The sequence below is a fragment of the Pararge aegeria genome, chromosome 13 (assembly GCF_905163445.1).
Source record: "Pararge aegeria chromosome 13, ilParAegt1.1, whole genome shotgun sequence".
NCBI classification, from domain to species: domain Eukaryota; kingdom Metazoa; phylum Arthropoda; class Insecta; order Lepidoptera; family Nymphalidae; genus Pararge; species Pararge aegeria.
In genome coordinates this window covers 10,604,642-10,625,086 of record NC_053192.1, presented here as the reverse complement: position 1 = coordinate 10,625,086, position 20,445 = coordinate 10,604,642, and the positions used below count along the sequence as shown (strand labels likewise).

The following is a 20,445-nucleotide window of genomic DNA, read 5'->3' as shown; positions in this document are numbered from 1 at the left end:
TTCACATGATTAGTTCCGTAATTGAGCCGTGCATTGGTAATAAACAAACAAACAAAAACACTCTTACTATTTCATGAATGAATTAAATGTTTACCGATACCTCAATAATTGAAGAAATTAATATAAACAGTCATATCATATTTACAATATGTCTGTTGGTTTGTTACCCATGTTTAGGTTAAATACTACTCTGGTTTTGATGAACTTTTGCGGATATATAGCTTGCTTCCTAGACATAGAAATAGGATATTTTCATCCCTGAAAAGACAGCGAGATACATTCATGTGGAATACAGAAAACCCTTTGTTACTTATATATAGAAGTAAGTTTCGTCCAACAGACATAGAGTTTTTTATAATTTATCCTTAACGAACGGTACGTAGATAAATAGATAAAGTCTCTATTGCTTAAAAACAAGGTTATCAAAACAAAATATAGAGAATTACCAAAAAGGGTTATCGAGTCTACCGATGATCCTAGAGCGGATAGGTAACTTGGCCGAAGAATTAGTTTGGCCATCCAAAGGGGCAATGCTGCCAGCATCTTAGGAACTGTGCCTAACTGCGGTGGTTTCGAAGACGTTTTAGATTTTATTTAGTTTAACATAGTTTATATTTATAATAAAATAAATAAAATAAATATTGTTAAAACAAAAGTTAATATATATATTTGTATATCTATATATATATAATGAAAATGGTCTTCGTTTGAGGCTCAATCACGCCTAAACCACTGATCGTATCGACATGAAACTACCACCATTCGATGCGAAATTTTTCCTAGATGGTTTATGGCTATCTATTTTTTGAATTCCAACATTCCTTCATTTTTTTATTGCTGTTTTACTTTTATGAACATTTATCCCGCTAATAAAAACAAAAGATAAGCATTTTCTCTTGATTCTATTGTTTTCATGGATTTCAACAGAGTGTATTAAACGGATTATGGTTTTTTACATTCAGCTAAGAATCTACTCACGGTAGTGGAGAACGGCTGGACCAATTGGGCTTTTTTTTTATCTTCAGAATTGTAAGGAGAAAGTTTTGTATGTAAGAAAATTTTAAAAAAACCCCATAAAAAGTTAAAAATTTCGATGATAATCGAAGAATTCCCATCTATATAGTCACTCACCACGAAATCTCGGGAACCATAAGAAGATTTTAAGAAATTCATTCCCCAAAGGGGATTGCGGGGGCGTTAACAATGAACAATTCCCGTTTTTAAACTATAGCTCCTATAGACTTCAAATTTGGTAAGAGGTGTAGAAATAGGCTATGAACGAATTTTACGATAGCTCACCCCACAGGGGGTTGCGGGGGTGGGTATTAACAATTAATATTTTTAATTTTTCAGCTAAAGCTCCTACAAGCTCCAAATTTTGTAGGAATTTTCTATAAGTGATGTGAAAATGATTTATGAACAAATTTTACGATATCCCACCCCAAAGAAGATTGCGGGGGCGTTAACAATAAAAATTTTCAATTTCCAAGCGATAGCTCCTATAGACTCCAAATTTAGTGAGAGTATTCTATATGTAATATAAAAATGATCTTCGAGCGGATTTTACAATGAATCACCTCCAATAAGGTTCGCGGGGGTGGGTGTTAACAATAAAAAATTTCAATTTCGAAATATAGCTTCTAAAAATTCTAAATATGGTAGGAATCTTGTATTATTCACATAAAGAACATCTCAAAATGGATTTCAATAAAGTCTACTTCCGACAGGAATTGCGGGGGTGGGTGTTAAAATCTAAAATTTTTATTTCTAACCTGTAACTTCTACAGACTCCAAATTTGGTGGGGATCTTCGTGTATGTAGGGATATTCGTGTATTTCCTTACAACAATCGTCTTTTTGGCAGCGGAGAAATAGTCATTGAGAGGTTTCAAAAACTTAACTTTACATGTAGCTATCCAATCAATGGACTAAGAATTTTACATTCATTTTACTTTTGCAGACTACATAACCGACGAATTCTTTTATTGCGGGATCGCGGAAATGTAACAGATTAAAATGAATGCATTTTCCAAGCACATGAGATGTGGAAAAGAAATTTAGTTACTTATTCCAATAGAATTCATAAAAAACATGCACAATTAATTTTCTATAAAAAATTGATGTCACGGAGAAAATTTTAGTTAACAGAAAATTCGTCGCACTTGAACCTAGACAGATTTCAACTTCACATATGAGACTTGAAATGACTTTAACTGAAACTTTCAATGCTCATTTCAAATTTTTTTCTTCATGTCAATTATTATTAATTTTTGGAAGAAAGGCACGGAAATGTTATAATGATTGCACATTGAAAGTTACAATGAATATTAGTGAGAAAAATCACCTGGATGAAAGATACAGGCTAAATCGATGGAATTTGGAATTTGAGTAAGTCTAAACAATATCGATGCTTACAGTTCTATCCGCGGGGCCTATTTATGTTCATACAAAAATAAAAAAAAAGGAGAATAATAAAAATATGAAAAAAATAAATAAAAATGAAACATAAAATGTAATTTATTTCCTTTTTCAATTCGCCCAGCGAAGCGGGCTGGAAACGGCTAGTATATCTATATATATATATATTCGCAAAGGGGAGTATTATCGCTCGTAGCGTTCCCCTCCAGACAACCAACGGTGTCCAAAACCGAGAAAAACTCGGACGAAAAGCTTAACAGTATTTTATAAAGCAGTTAAATTTACCGCAGGTGCAATAAAACACTTGATAATAATAATATAATACAAAAAGTTTTTTTAAGGAAAATTGTAAATTGAGAAAGAAAATATCAAAAGCAGTTTTATAACAAGAGGCTATCTCGTTAAGTTGCAGCGAACAGCACTTTAACTCGAGTATAAATATTATAAAGGATTCGTTCCATAACAAGGCATACAATTAAAATTTTCCATTTCCACCTGAATGCTACACTACATAAAATTAATCAACAGATAAAACTGGCGCTACTCCAAGTTGGAAACATGGAGGAATTCAACTTATCTTAAAAATTGTTGCCAAGTTGTATTGAAGTAAATGTATTGACGTACATTTTTAACCCACAAGTGATCAAACAGCTAATCAAACTTGTTCGGTCAATTCTATAGAAAACTGACTTATCCCTGCGACTTCTTCTGCGTTTCTCTCGGTTTATTTTACAATTTTCGCGAGTACCGTATGTTTTTCTGGGATGAAAAAACCGTCTCCAAGATTCAGGCTTTTTTGGCTTAATTTTATTAACAACTATTGAGATATAACGGTTATCCTTGCATAGGTAAGAAATGCAATTTTTTAAATACCATGGCAACGTCGCTCGAGCGCTTTTTCGTGTTAAAAGTATCCTCGGTTATTGTTTGTATCCTGGTGATAGCACCAGGATACAAACAATAAATATTATAAATTTCATCAAACAGCAGTAAAGTGGTTGAGCCAAGAAATAGTAAAGGAACAAAGAAGCAGACACACAACCGCAACGTATAAGAACAAATATAGATCAGTACTCGGTTTACTAATATATCAACTATGACGTCTTTATGCGATACTGATATTTAATCTGGCCTTAGATCTAGTTGACAATATTTGAAATGGACATGGATTCGATTCCTGGATCAGGCACAAGAATTACAGGTATTGGTTTTTCCAGTCAATACATTTTCAGTAGCAGCCTGGGGCAAGGAAATTGGAGTTAAAGGAAATTGGTGTGTCTCAGAGAGTAGGTTACGTTCTTCGCCCTCCCGCTTATTTTCACTTTATTGACACAAAAAATTCAGCGTAGTTAAGGCACATCAATAAGGCTGTTTCATAATATGTTTAATAACAGTAATAATAGTATAAGTCGAGATTTTTAGTAGTAGCACAGCTTTTCATGACAGAGCTCGTCGAGAAAAGTACTGCCGCTATGCTTATTTCTGCCTGCGTGATTACAGGTACACGAACCCTTTTCTTCAGTTTGTTGGCCACAGACTAGGAGCTTCATTGGTGTAGGGTAAAATGTTTGATAATACATAAAAATAATGTACTTCATGTTTAAAGTTATCATTATTACAGAAATGCTAAAAGCAAGAAAAATGCAAAGGGTCGCCCGGCCGCGTATTATATAGTTTGGAAATAAAACTGGCTAGGTGGCGCTGCAATTAGGTTCTTAGTTTTTTCAAGATATAAAAACCGATAATAACCGATTTGATGCAGACAAAGTTGAGCGGGTCAAAGAGTATATATATACAAAAAAAACAAAATTTCATGATACTTAATAATAAGTAGGTATCTAATTATCATAACAAGTACCTACCTGAGTATGGCGTTGTAAAAACTTTAGAGCGCGATTGTCCCATGTGCATTCTACTAGATGGGTCCATTGATGCGTGGTTTGTTTTATCTTTTCCGTACACCTTGATAAGGAGCTTACCAGACAAAGTTAATAGAAGCTGACGTCGCCGGGGTACACAAAAAATAGCTCTTATTAGTTTCGGAATAAGGTCATATTTTGGTTAATCGCTACGTTTACGGCACAGGTCACCTGGGTGCGATAGCTCGGGACAGTTTATGCATAACTTCCTCCTGGCTTTTTGGATATAAAGTGTACAATAGGGATGTTATAATGCTACGTGCGATGCTCACAACGGTTCGCCGCAGAGTAACAAAAGTGAACATGCAAAGATGTTAAATGTGTCGAGTTTGTATGCATAATGTAATTTTCAACTTATGTAAATCCGAGTTTTTATGAGGAAGTGGTCGTATAGCTCATTATGAAACGGAAGACCGAAGAAATCCGGTCAAAAGGTGCCTTCATTTGCATATAATTTGCAATACCAAGCAATTTGAAGAAATATTAGAGGGCTTTAATTTTTATAATACCTACCTTTAAATAGTACTCGTGTACTACATCCGAGTTTAAATACTATAGAATTGACCACTTTATATAATAAATTAGACCACAAAATTTCAATTCAGTAGAATAAAAATTTTCTAGGAAATTTCAGAGTATGAAAATGTTTTATATTTCGGATAACATTTTTAAGCTACTGAAATTCAAATTAGAATCCGAGTACGTAAATTTTAATTATGTAAAAACGTTTACCAAAATGTCCGCTTATGAAACCATTTGCATGTAATTTAATATATAATAAGGTTTGGTATAAGAGATTGTACTGATGATAAGTCGCTGGCGACTCGAATAAGAATACTTCTTTGTTAGTATTAATTAGGCTAGTCGCCTGTCGCTTGTTAAGTCTAATGTCTATTGATTTTTGTGAATGGGCTAGAAAAGTAATGGGATTGTTGTTATTCTTAGGTCATAATATAGGCAAGAATATAGTCGCTCGATCGATAACAGCTATTCAAACTATAGATAGTAATAGTACCGAGAATCATGGTCGCACTGTCTCAGACAGGCGCCGGCATGCAACGGGAATAAAGGTAGGAATTACGGTAATGTAGCTAAAGTACGGAACATAAATGAAATAAGAAATTCTAAACTAATAAATAAGTCGTATATCTAGAGTACCTTCAAACTACCAGAAATGGGAACTTTCTAGCCAAGCGTCTCAACTTAGGCGCAATTCTTTCCGCCCCATGAAGCCATAATAGTTGTGAAGCGCAAGTTTATTTGACTTTAAAAAAAGTTCAATAACTAACCATTATCGTAATATTAATAACTATCGATTATTAGGACTTATCTATCAACGCACATCTCAACCCAGTACACGAAGTTGGCTAAAGATTAGCATATATTATAACGTAGGTTTCGGCTAAGAATTTTTTTGTAAATGTATCACTTAACGGTGGAATAATTTTCTGGCAGGGCTTGCAGGTCATATCAAAATCGAACATATCGTGAGCGAACCTGAATGCAAACGCTGGTAATAATATAAAAGATACGAACAGATAAACAAAGTTCGAGGAACTAAAATATTAGAATATTTTCGAAGATGATAAAAAGGCCATAAATACATAAAGCCAAGAATAGTAAAAGTAAGCGAAGGAACTAAAGCTTTATCAACTTTATGTACATGCTACCGATTTACTGAAGATTATTTTCCAGGTCACGTCCGAAGACACTTGAAGCGCGTTCGACCAATCAGCCATGTTTGTCGGAATACGTAAAATGCGACCTCCTGAAGAACATCATACTTAGCAAATCTTCCGTAACCTGGAATGGCAGTTGTATAGAGCTTAACTTCTAATTGGCTTTTCCGCGTTACAACCCTACGCTCATTTGGTAGAATGACTTTGCTGGTAAACTTTGTTTTATTTTTATTCGGTGGCTTAAGTTAAGGTTTTACTGCAATCTCACCAGCAAGCACCTCTATTATACTAATATCATAATAATAGTTGTAGAGCTTATTTTAATAACTCGCCCGGTATATTATAACCACCATTCTTGCTGCCGTCAAGCAGCAATGCTGTGTATCATTACACGTACGCTTAAGGTTGATGGAAACAGGCACTTTGTAGGACCTCTTCGATGTTTGCAATGCGAAATGTTGCTCTTTTTATACGCGATAGGTTAGGCCACTAACGATCAGGTCGGCCAACTAAATGGTATGTAAATTATTACCACAAAAAAATATTTATCCGATTTTAAGCGTACATTTTACATACCTATTACTTTGAAACTAATATTGCAGTGTGTTATTATTAATTCTAGTTGTAGTTTATTGAATACTCGTACACATTCCAACTTACAGAGTAAATTAATTGCAGATAAAAACGATGTAACAACGGCCTGTTCTGTGATATCAATCGAGGTCATTGCCTTCAGCTGTCATATATTGTTGCAGTCTAAGTCTCATCTTTGCTTTGACTTATAAAACAGTTAAAATGAAACAATGTTATGTGTCGGATATAAAGCCGTCCCTTTGACTGAGTGAAGTCAAAGGACGGCTCTATAGGTATTAGACTAAGATAGAATCACGCTGTCCAGGAAACGAATCGTATATTGAAACCATAACAGGTATATCTGATTGGTCTATCTTTTTGGGATTTGGATCACGAGCCAATGAAATATTGATTTTTTGTTACGGAACTTTCTGTACCGGCGTTACTATATTTTAAACCCTTATACTATATTTTAAAGCCTCAGAGATATAATAAAGCCATCGGTCCCTCCAGGTCCATATAAATCGCTAAATATGTGTGGTATTAAAAGGGTGAGTGCGATATCGTTGCCTTGGATGAAACTTTGTATGTGTAAAACTAAATGATGCCTTGGATGAAAACTACTCGCATACTTAGGACACTAGTATTGACATAAAATAAAAGAAACCATTTTCTGTAGGTACCTTATTAGAAGAATGAAAATGAATTTTCGAAAACAGAAGTCTATTCGATGTTATTTTTTCATTAATTTGGTCAGAAGTTCAGGGTCGTATTAAAATACTCCCGAGGGCTTTAACGCCCGCACAATTACCACCGAATAGGTTTAAGACTGGATAGGGCTACCGTATACGACGAATCAATCGTCATCCGCCGCCAAGTCCCATTGTCCCACAGCTGGGCACAGGTTTACCTTCTTAAGGGAAATATAGTTCGAGAACGTAGAGTGCTGCTCCAATATTGTCGACATCCCCGATGTTGTGGTAGGGAAGGGTCATTTGGGAATTTATCATTTCAGAATTTTCTGAATTTTGATAGCCGATTGGCGAAGTGGGCAGCGACCCTACTTTCTGAGTCCAAGGCCGTGGGTTCGATTCCCACAAATGGAAAATGTTTGTGTGATGAACATGAATGTTTTTCAGTGTCTGGGTTTTTATATGTCCTATGATAAGTATTTATGTATACTATTCATAAAAATATTCATCAGGTATCTTAGTACCCATAACACAAGCTACGCTTACTTTGGGACTAGATGGCGGTGTGTGTATTGTCGTAGTATATTTATTTATTTATTTATTCTCGTGTGTGGTCGGTTGGTGCTTCGACAAAGAATAAAATATGCTGAAAGGTGATTAAGTTTTCTATTACGAAGCGATAAGGGCTATATCTGTATAAACCCGTGGATAGTCTTGGTCACTCAATGAAGATAGAGATCAAGGAATTAGCAAGCTTAATGATTCATCAAGTGATTAAGCAGGCTTTAGCAATTATTAACACAAAATTTTGGTGATAATACTAGGAACGTATGCTTCACATGCTCTCCGAGACACGGGTGTGGGTAAGTAAATGATTTTAACTTATCTTATCTTTCAAGTTTCCTAACTCAAGGCTATTAATAATGGAAGTAATTTTTTTTATTGCTTCCGTATTCGCTCGGGTTTGATCGGTGCAAGTATCTAACGATGGTTATACGAATGCAGTCCAAGTTTCTTTAGTCTGTAATTTCCATCGTTTAAATTAGACGCTGTGCAGGACGACTTCTATTCCTACAAAGAAAATTTATTACTAATAAATGGTATTACTATTAGTAAGATGTTATCAGGCGACCTACATTTTATTTTTATAAGTTTTCACGCCCTTTCCAAATCCGTAATAATGGACTTTTGCCTCATTCATGATTGATTAATATTCTCACCTTCTGACTTATGTAAGAATATTTGTACGTAATAAACGATCATAAATTATGTAAACTAAAATTTAAAAGTTAAACTTTGATGATCTTTAGTCATGTCTCCATTGAAAAGTGCTATCTTCTTTATGTTAACGTAGCGGTACTATGGCAATGAAAAATATAATTGTTTTAAAGAACAGCTACTTACGTTGCTTATATTCATTTAAGTGAAGTTAAATGTGCTGAAAACGTAAGATTAGGATAGAACAAACAATAAATACTTCTAAAATGTGAACAGAAACCGTAGTCACGTTCGCGTACGTGTACCAATTACTAAACAATCAGGGATCAAAATCTACTGATTTATTAATTTGAACACCTGTCTTTGGTCACGGGAACGAGCACCAACCTTCAAAGATTAGTCCACGTACTTGCAGGTAACAAGAAGCAACTTTGTCAATTAATGCGGGAGCCCAAGGCCCCTCTAAATGGATATACGAATGTAACTAATATGAAGTTACAAACAGTGTAATCTCTAGCAACTACTTTGATTTAATAGTCGGGCTATATTACCTACTATATGTATTGATAAAATGTAGCTATATAGATGGGAGTCCATGTATAGGTCATGCTTGTCGTAGCTTTAATGGCCGTTGGATCTGAAAAGTTCTAGAGTGGGGACCACGAACAAGCAAGCGTAGATGCCCTTCAGCAAGATCAAACGACGTCATAAAGAGAGTTACTGGGAGTCGGTGGATAAGGAAGGCCGAGGACTTGGTGTTGTGTCGCTTCTTGGGAAAGGCCTATGTTCAGCATTTGTGGACGTCCGCAGGCTGAAATGATGATGATGATGACGATGATGAATGATGAAATGGAGTGAGAAGATTCCAAAAGACAAAACCATTTGAGTTATAGAATATTGAATAGTGAAAATAGTGTAATTTAAGTAAAGAAAGAAAATTTGTACTTGCGGATCTTTCAGCCTGAAATTTTTGTCACTCTGAATAAGAGTTGGTCGTTTTTCAGATTGTACATTTAGTTTAAATTGTATAATTATGGCATTTTTAAATATATTATTTATATAATTAATAAATCAATTATCTTCTTGAAATATAATTGCTGGAATTGCAATTATGGTAAGAACAACCAGTCGGTGTATAAATTCATTTAAACTTGCCAGACTATCTACCGAAGAATGTTATTGAGGCCTGATGAATATTCAAATCAGACAAACACGCTCGGTAAATAGGATTAATTTGTGTCTGACTCGACATATTATAGCTATTTATTCAGTCTGCGAAGTGGTATTACATTAGAACAAGGAATTACTCTTATCATGTAGCTGCTAATTATTTTATTAAGTACAAAAAATCGTCCATTTATTCCAAACTACTGTCGTTTCTTCGGTTGATGGCCGACTTCGTAGCTCAGTGCTTTAACTGTAATTAACATATAAATGATTGATTGCAATTTTGGTTCTAGTTTATGGTATTGAGTAGTGTCAATGTAGAACCAATGTGTGTTTTACGCTAATAAAGCAATGCTTTGATACCACTGACCTTATATGAAATACGTCAGCATCGTACCTACTACGGTAAGATGAAATGTGCCTTAAAATTAGTTAATGTAAATAATGTAACAAGTAACACAAATAAAAGTCAATTTTAAGGAAAATACTTAGGCACAACTTTCTCAACATACTAATATGCTTATTTAGTCGATACTGAATATCGAATAGTCATATCACATAGCGTCATATCTAAAATAGAGCAACCAGTGAATTAAAAAATGGATTACCTGCAGCTTTATTAACTAACTCAAATGTTATTAAAACTCTTTCGGTGAAACGTTATTTTTTGCAGCCAGTTTTGTTCAAATTACCTAGTTTGATTTTGTCTGTGAACTTACCAGATAACTTTTTCCAAATGGTGTAGAAAAATATTTTTCATAAACGTCGCCTATAAAGTACATGAAAAACTCTGCAAATATCTAAGAACGTGAGCTGACAGTGAATCTTTGCAAAAAACTTAATAAACCTTCCAGTTTTATGCTCGTATTTACGACCTCTTGATTTTATGCGTAATTTTTACTAAGTAAAGTAAAAAGAACGAACGGGAAATTGCAAGCGGTATTGACGTGTTCTCTGTATACAGCAGTTGTTAGCAAGATGTCAACTTCCAGTTGCACAGTTATCGAGCTTTTACACACGCTATCCCAAAACCTTTCTTGTAGGTGATTTATTTACTATAAAGTTCCGAAGTAAGTTTGGGGATTATGTTAAATTGTTTTCCAAGAATTTTAAACGCGCTTGCCACTTAGAAAAGACGCGATACATCAAAAATAAAATTAAAAATAGCAGCAATGCAATCAAAACTACTTGGAACATAATTAATGAGGAGACGGGAAGAGTAACACCACGAAATATTAACTTTAAACTTAATGTAGATAATAAAGCCTTAACAACAGATTTCGAGGTGGCTACTGCTTTTGAAACCTTCTTTACCAACATTCCCGTCTCCACAACAGAATCATTAAACTCTTCACCAGATATGGCTCTCTCTCTATTAAAGGAAAATGTGCCTGAGTGTAACCATTCTTTTAAATTCACGCATGTTAGTGGCTCTGACGTTATTAAAGCCTTTAAATTATTAATTAATAAAAAAACAAATGATCTGTGGGGCATTTCCGTAAACGTTGTCAAATCATTAATTGATATTGTTGCACCCGATTTAGCCTTAATATTTAATAATTGTATAGATTGTGGTGTGTTTCCTGACTTAATGAAACTTAGTAAAATAGTTCCATTGTTTAAATCGGGTAGTACTTCTGACCCCACTAACTTTAGACCAGTATCCGTACTACCCACTTTCAGTAAAATCTTTGAAAAACTCATTTTAAATCAATTACTTTACCATTTTCATAAGTATAATTTACTTCATATTAAGCAATTTGGTTTCACACGGGGTCGCTCAACAATCGACGCAGGTGTTGAGCTAATACAAAACATATTTGAAGCCTGGGAGGAGTCACGTGATGCACTTGGTGTGTTCTGTGACTTATCTAAGGCGTTTGATTGTGTTCAACACGAAACGTTAGTTAGGAAACTACACCACTATGGAATTCAGGGTGTAGCTCTAGACTTAATGAGTAACTATCTACGCGATAGAATTCAGAAAGTCGACGTGAATGGAAAACGGTCTAATGGATCAGTTATGAAAATAGGTGTCCCACAGGGGTCTATATTAGGACCATTTCTGTTCCTTATTTACATTAATGACCTTCCTTACCTTGCCAAGGATAAACACGGGGTAGTTCTGTTTGCCGATGATACATCACTGACTTTTAAAATAAATCGACGTGAACTAGCTTTTGACGACGTAAACAACTCTCTCGCTAAAGTGGTACAGTGGTTTGAAGCTAATAATTTGGTTCTTAACGGAAAAAAAACCAAGTGTATAAAATTCACTTTACCTAATGTTAAACACGTGAAAACCACTGTACTACTTAATAATGAGGAACTGAAACTGGAGGATACGACAGTTTTTCTAGGAATAACGTTAGATTCTAAACTTCAATGGGGCCCTCATGTAAATAATTTATCGAACAGGCTTAGTTCTGCTGCCTATGCGGTAAAGAAGATACGCCATATGACCGACGTAGAAACTGCTAGACTGGTATATTTTAGTTACTTTCACAGCATTATGTCATATGGAATTTTACTTTGGGGTAATGCTGCTGATATTAGCACTATTTTCGTGCTGCAGAAGAGGGCTGTTCGTTCTATCTACAAAATGGGTCCGAGAGAGTCATTGAGAGATAAATTTAAAGATTTTAAAATAATGACAGTGTATAGTCAGTACATATTTGAAAATTTAATGTACGTCCATAAAAACATTTCTAAATTTAAGAAAAAATGTGACTGCAATAATTTAAACATTAGAAGTAAGAATAAACTTACAGTGCAGTATACTAGGTTACATAAAATTCATAATTCGTTTAAAGGAAATTGCATACAATTCTACAATAAACTACCAATTGACATCTTGGAGATGTCTCTTAAAAAGTTCAAAGTTTGTATTAAACGTAAGCTTATAGAAAAGTCCTATTATAGTATAAAGGACTACGTAAACGATAAAAAAGCTTGGGTGTAAATTATTGCTCTAACCAGGTTGCTCTTCTAATAATTTAAAATGACATTGTGAGATGGCGATAACAAAAAAAAATAAAAACACCCGGCTAAGTTTGTTGTGGGCTTCTTCTTAGACCGGGACGCGTTTGGAACCCTCGTAGCTTTAGTTTTAAGTTTACGAATGTGGTTATCGCCATCATCTCACTACCGTGTAATTTTTATGTACGCATCAAAAGTGCCACCTGTGGGCCTACTTGAATAAAGATATTTTTGACTTTGACTTTTGACTTTGAAGCACAATCTTTTGATGGTGCTTCGGTGTCAAATTGAAGCGTAGCCAATGGCAAAGGTAACTAGCCTAGGTTGGATAGTTGCCCTGGGCATCAAAGGTTAGGGGATCTATTCAAGGGGCCCTCTTAACACGTTAACTGTCCTTTCCCAGTTCCTACATTTTAAACCCAATAACGTACGTTAACGTAGGCCTACCTATTTAGTTATAAACAAATTGTATGCGATAGTAGTATAATACATAACTTTAACTTATAAGGTAGAACGTGCTGGGACTGCACTGTTTTTGGATAGGATGTACCAGGACGCCATAACAATTGAGTACTCAGCAAAACCTCATGGGCTTTGCTGAGTACTCCAAGGGAAGTTTACCTTCCATTCATGACGGTCTAAAAAGATAAATAATATAATAGTTGTATAATGATTTTTCCAGCTAACTTATTGGCCCTGATCAATAAACTTTTAAGGACTCAACCTAAATCACATACTTGCACTGTTAAAGTATTTCATAAACATCAGCTTTCTAGCTTTTAGGTCCAACTGCTAGGCATAGGCTTATCCTGCTCTCCAAGTCATGGAGATGGTCACCACCAATTCCCTAAGTCCGTGCTGGTACCAAATTTTTACCTAACCTAACCTAATAGAATATCTCAAGCATTTAATATTTAGTTTTAATAAGGCCTAAATTTAATTTCTTCCCCGGGTCCTTTGATTAAATAGCTATGCCATTGTACGTAGTAAGTAATCTCATTTGTAAGATTCTTTTCTTCAGACTAGTTTTAAATTTCTTTTAAGAGGTAGTCGTTATTAAAGTATTACAAGGCTAAGTTTGTCGTAAGGCTTACGCAGTACGGAATAGGTATATTTTGAACCATAATTTTAGTTTTTAAATTGAGATATAGACCGTCATGTCAAAGACTATTCAAATACGAGATAACTATTTATGGAGATAATTTATGATTATTTATTATTTGTCATATATAGAAAAACAAGATTATATTGTGTTTATTTCTGTAACTGCTGTTTCAAAGAACTCCTTTTGGATACAACTTTATCCATGCAAAAAGCAAGTTAAGCCTTTTTTATAAAAGAAAAAAATTGGTAATTGATTTATCTTTACAAATTTTGAAGATGAAAATTCACGGTTGTAAGCTTAATGATTTCGGAGATTTTGTTAACAAAACTCTCTGTCTCACTGAATCCTGACTAAAAGTAAGTAAGTGGGAAAGTGAGTAAGTTAGTGATATTTCGTTTTCTATTAAAATAGGTAAGTGTGTGATTATCATAAAAAAACCCTGAAATTACTCTTTACAGTGTTAAAATACTACACTTTGTCAGTTTAGATATATTATGAAGCTTAGTATTTATTATGGTTAACTACACTAAACCCCGAGAAGCACGAGCTAACCAACTTTAACACAACATAGTTCAACAGTACGGTATACAAACTCTAATAACAAGTTTGAGCAAACATGCTAATTGGGTCGTCTTTTGTAAATTATTCTAAGCTGAGTGTTTTGTTTTATATGCAAACTCTGAACGAGTATGGCCCAGTGCATTTTATTATATTAATTGCCCCGTATCAAAGGCTATCAAATGGCAAAAACCTATCATTTCATTATGTCGTAACCAGATAATAACATATTAAAACAATGATCATAACTGTAAAGAGTATTTAACTCAATGCGTATATTATAAACACTACGGCGTATATTCAAATCAACAACATCAAACACAATACGTTTCAGCTTACTTTATTGTTGGTTTGATTATGTTTGTTTAGTGAAGTTTTCTGGTCAAGCTCACAAACAAAAACTGACGATCAGTATCGGACTATCGAACCTAAAAATAGAATGTATAGTTTGTGTTTAACAATGGAATATGTTTTGTGGCTACATTATAATAAGTATGTACCTAAATATCTTATATCTTTAAACGAGCAATTCTTATATATATATAATTGGAATCTCAGAATCGGCTCCAACGATTTTCATTAGATTTAGTATACAGGGGGTTTCGGGGGCGATAAATCGATCTAGCTAGGATTCATTTTTAGAAAATGTATTTTATTCGTGATTTCCGGTAATAACCGTAAACCGATTTGGTGCAGACGAAGATGCACGGGTTAGCTAGTATATTATATATATATATATATATATATATATATAATTGAATCAATGATTATACACTTCTGTTTGATTTTGGTTGTCTAAAAATAAAACCTCTTTTGGTAATTTGCCAAATTTTATTTTGTGCAACAAGAGCAAAACTGGATATCTATCTACCCTTATTAAAATACAGATTATTTTATACATTATTGGGAGGACGTGATTACGATCACTGCATTCGTTAAATGAAAACTACAAATGCGCTCAATTTTTTTTCTTAGCCAGCAACTGCAGCCCAACGAAATATTTTTTGCTTTCACTGTGTCACAGCGTCGCTTAACAGTTTTTTTTTTTACATGAATCTCGTGGGGCAGCCATGAATTGAGTTCTGACAAGTTTCTAAAACTATCGTTTTGTGAAAATTATCGTACTAGTCTAGTCTAAATATCATTATAAAATATGTCAAAATTGACCTGCCTAAAATTGCCTTAAACTGTATGCTTTCAAAGTGAAGCATGTTCAGAGTTCAAAATAAACCTTATTACGTAGGTACAGTACGTACTTAATAAGGTTTTTTCGATATCTTTGATTGTATTCGATAACTGTAATCATCAAACCAATAAAAATACTCAGTAGCACGCTAAGGACAATGAATAATAAAGTAGCTACAGTAGGAGGGTAGGATGTTAATCTTTGGATATGGTTTTTGAGTTCAGAAGTAAATACCGCTACAATGATTTCAAATAAAATTGAAAATGCCTTAAAAAAATGTTTTTAAGCTATAAAAAATGATGCGCTATAAGTTTATTTCGCACATAACTTGGCAAGAGTTTTAAGACGATTGGGAATCCTCGCTGCCAGCAATTTGGACTTCGGACAGTTTTATCTGTTGATTAATTTGATGTATTGCGGCATTCAGATGAAACTATTTTAATTGAGCGCCTTGTTATGAAAGAAATCCTTTATATTATTCTGGAAACTGTTATAGTGATACGGAACAAATTAACGAAGTTTTTTTGAATAAAGTAATAATGCTTATAAAAAGCTAGATATTTTTCAGGAATTGTATCGTATTTCTCTTTTTTCACGCTTCTAATCGGGCAGATGATAATTTAATCCTTCCGAACCTGTAACGCTGGTACGCCGGGATTGGAGAGTTACCTTTATGAGGGTATAACTTCTTATTTATTTTTGGTCTGGTATCTGTATATATCGTATATATCCGGTATCTGGAATAAATGATTTCAATAATAATATTAGACTAGTCAACTTTTAGTAATACATTTTTTAATCTTGGCAAGGTAGCCATTTTAACATATTCCTATTCCGAACATCGTCGATTCGTCGAACATACGCAAGTGTCTCCGGACGTGACTGGAGAATGGATCTCGAGAAAAACTGGAGCAGGTAAGAAAATTCTACGAATACTAGTATTAGGTCTTATTTTTTCTAGCAAGAAAGAGGATTTTATTTTTGGAGAAACTGCACGCTTTTTCGGTAAACGCTCATTATTTTCGGTAGAGCTTTTGTGACAGAACTCGTCCGGGGAAGTACAGTGTCGCCATGCTTATTTCTGGCGCTAGGCAGTATTGTTGCAATGCTGTGTTCCAGTCTGAAGGGCATAGTTATCCGTGTATAATCACAGGCATCTGAGGCTTAACACCTACGCCTCAAATTGATGGACGCAAGGCTGCATGTTGCTGGACGTGCTCCTTCCACGCACTGTGAGTATTGCTGTTTATTTGCGGTTTTCTACCAACCATCAGATGGATCATGCGCCAATCATTACTATATAATAAAAAAATAAATTATCTATACAAATACATATACTATACGTATGCTTTGAAAAAGCATACATATACTATACGTATGCTTTGAAAAAGCACTCAGGGCTACTGAAGACAGCGCCTCTCACGCATAAGTAAAAAGTAGAAGGAAAGTTAAAAGGCAGGAAAAAAAAAGCAATGTGAGCTGGCACTTATTCAGAGCAAAAGTCACATAAAGAAGGTCTCTGACACCATGTCAGAGGATAACTAGGTGCGAAACATATAAAAAAAAAAAACTATACGTATGCACGTAGCCTGGTAACGTCACACTTGCGAAGGTTGACGGTTTAAGAGCATAGACCCAACATGCTTCTTCAATTCGGGTTAGGGGGCTTTAACGACTATTACCACAAGTGATAATATAAGGGACCGACGGCTTAACGTGCTCTCAAAGGCACGGGGGTAAACATCGCCAAAACATCGCCATCCTTACTCCGGGGTTGTACTGAAAATCATTTACAGAGAGTACACAATTCCTTACAATTTTGGCCCGATCCGGGATTCGAATCCAGTAATTCATGATCCGTAGTTGAACATACTAACTACCAGTCCACCGAGGCAGCATAAACTGAACAGGTTTTTAATTTATTTTGTTTCTCAGTATGTCTAATACAATTTTTTGGACCAGCTGCACAGATTTGACAGATAATGTTAAAGATTGTGGAAAGAAGAAGATTTAACAGGGAGTTATAGAAGCTACATTTTTTCCTGAAATACCTATCTGTAAACGGTTGAAAGATTTTAAGAGTTTTTATGAAAAATAAGATAGAAGAACAAGAATTATTATTGAAACCGTAATTGTGAGTACGGGACCCCCAAAATTTATATCGCGGTGTAGGACCTTCAAGGAAATCTGGAGGAAAATGGGTGCAGGTGCGAAAACTTGATGAAACTGTCCCGAGTTTTACGCTTGAGTTTACGACTCTGCTTTATGTTGGGCTGTATAATATTTTAAGTACATATAAATTATGACTGAAGCAAGAAGGTAAGAAAATCTAAATGAAGTAGGTACGTCCGTAATGTGTACGTCGTGATACATACGAATTTCCAATACATATTTATTTATAAAAATAATCTATTCAATAAATAAATGTAAAGTGATTATACACATTATTACACGTTACTATACAATTGATGAATTTATTAAAAGCAAAGTTTCTTTTTATCTTTATTACACTACAAGTTAGCCCTTGACTGCAATATACTTAGCCAATACTGGCAATTATATTTAGCCCATACTAATCGGTTTCTATATACCGTAACGCTAAATCACTTAGCGGCAAGTCTTTGTCAGTAGGGATGAAACTAGCCACGGCAGAAGCCTACCACCAGCCAAACAAGAAAAAAATCAAAAATAATAAGTTCCCAAAATATCTCCCCTGCCGGGACTCGAACCCGGGCCCTCTATCAACCTACAATTCTTGGTAGAACCGGCGGTAGAGTCACTAAAAACAAACATACTTCACGTTTTAAAAGAGCATATAGAGTAAGTCTACTTTAAATAAATTAATTTCAATATAAGCTTTCCGGGAATACCCTTCCAAACTATTAGACCAACTAACTTATTGTTTTAGTAGTTAGCATGTTCTACAACGGATTATGAGGTCTGGGTTTCGATTCCCAGGTCAGTCCAAAAAAAATTATAGCAGTAACATATTAAATCAATTCCAGCGGTTGACCACCATATACACCACATAGTTGAATGAAACGTAAAAAAATAATATAAATAAATAACTTTATATTCCCTATTCTACACCCTTGGGGGATGTTTATTAAAATGCTTAGAGAGGTATTTTATTTAATGCCATAATTTGAAAAACAGTACTTCCATACAATCTTCTAACAAATGTTTACACTTGCCAGGGTGTAATTTAAAGAAATTAATTCCGAACTGACACTGAAATTTATAAAATAAATTAAAAAATGAATTCTAAAATTAAACTACCTTATACAACATAAAGTATAAGTTATAAACATCAAAGTACATAGATATTATTGAAAACGTAGAACTCAGATAACGTCTCACCCCTTAAGAGGAAGTTTCGAGATGTCGAGATAAAAACTAGCCTAGTAGCTGATTGATTAAAAAGTACAAAACACCGAAAAATTTCGAGGTGCGTACCATGGTTCTATCTCGACCAGAATATAACTCAGCGGTCATGCTAGTAACTAGGCGTGGCCGAAGCACTAGACCAACCTGTCAAAATACAGATCATATATTGATTGGAAAAAAATGTTCACTCGACAGCGAATACCAGCGTAACAGACGATCGCTACCAAAAGAGAGAACGCGATTAAATTAAATTTCCGCCTGTAAAAGTCTCAAAGGGTCCGATAGCCGCAATATCTTAAGCTGGCTTTATAAGAGCGATCGCCGACTTTCTTCGAGTGCTCTTCCTTTGTAAAAACACTGATGATTATATTGAATAGATTTTTTAGTATTGGAAGACCATATCTCTAGTATTTGATAAGATCGTTTGTCCTGTTTTTTAAACAGCATCATAGCTGTCATTGAGTAATTAAAGGGTACTCTTGGTTTGGAACTTAACGGGACTATTAGGTGATTATTATATAATATTTGCAAATGAATATTTATTTATTAATCATTATGTTAGCTCAGATTTTACACATCTTTTGTTGGAACAATTAGTTATTTTGTCAGTAGTCAGTGAGTGAGCATTTATAGGTTTTTGTTTTACCTATTTTTAACAAGATGACTCGATGTACTTCGTACTACCTAAATAACGCAGCTATTAAACTTAAATCTAAAGTTGTTATTCAAATAAAAAATAAAAATTTACAATTTATGAAATTTTACGACTATTGCGTTTTGTTTTTTTTACAACTTACTCCGGAATTGAAGTGAACAAACCAAGCAATGGATTTTATATAAATAAAGATAATTCAGATCATACAAGGGATACAGACAAGCAAAGCCACGGGCACAGGTAACAAATCATAAATGCAGTTGTCATTATTATCACTGAAAGTCCACGAAACTTTCGCCATAAATCCCACTGAATAAATATAATTTACATTCAAGTCGAAAACGTTTGCACTGACACCGGACAGATTAAAAGCTCTTAAATAACTTGGCCAAAGTTATCGGTGAGCCAACTGCAGCAAAACTTGCTTCGCTGTTTCTTGCGGGGCATAATAAATCTTTCCCGCTGTCATTGATATTTAGCCGTGCGGCAAGCCACAACAAGTTACAAGTTGGACGTGACAGACCGACACTTTTTTGTTAAAACTGGTCAGACTAGTAAAACGTTTTTTTTTGTAGTTTTAAATTGAGACGTTGCGAGCACGCATTTCAGTCGATTTCCGAAGTTAAAATATTTATGGGTAAAACCACAATCCATGCACTTCTTATCTTTTTCTCTTTAAGTAGAATCATATATAGCTTATGACAGATCGATATTTTTTGTAGACTGCATCATCACTTACCACCAGGTGCGATTGCAGTCAAGAACTTAAAGTGGAATAAAAAAAACCTGCTGGCAGCTAGCATGGGCGCGAGACATTTTCTCCACAGGGAAAGAACTAAATGTTTATCTTAAACCACAGTTTTATCTATTTTCCGAGCATGGTTACACAGGTGAAATAAATTTTCAAATA

At 34.5% G+C, this 20,445-nt stretch overlaps 1 protein-coding gene across 1 annotated transcript in view; it reads right to left on the bottom strand.

Moving 5' to 3' along the window:
• LOC120628657 overlaps positions 1-20,445 on the bottom strand; it is a 473,143-nt gene that overhangs the window by 261,629 nt on the left and 191,069 nt on the right. The gene's annotated exons all lie outside the window — the stretch shown is intronic.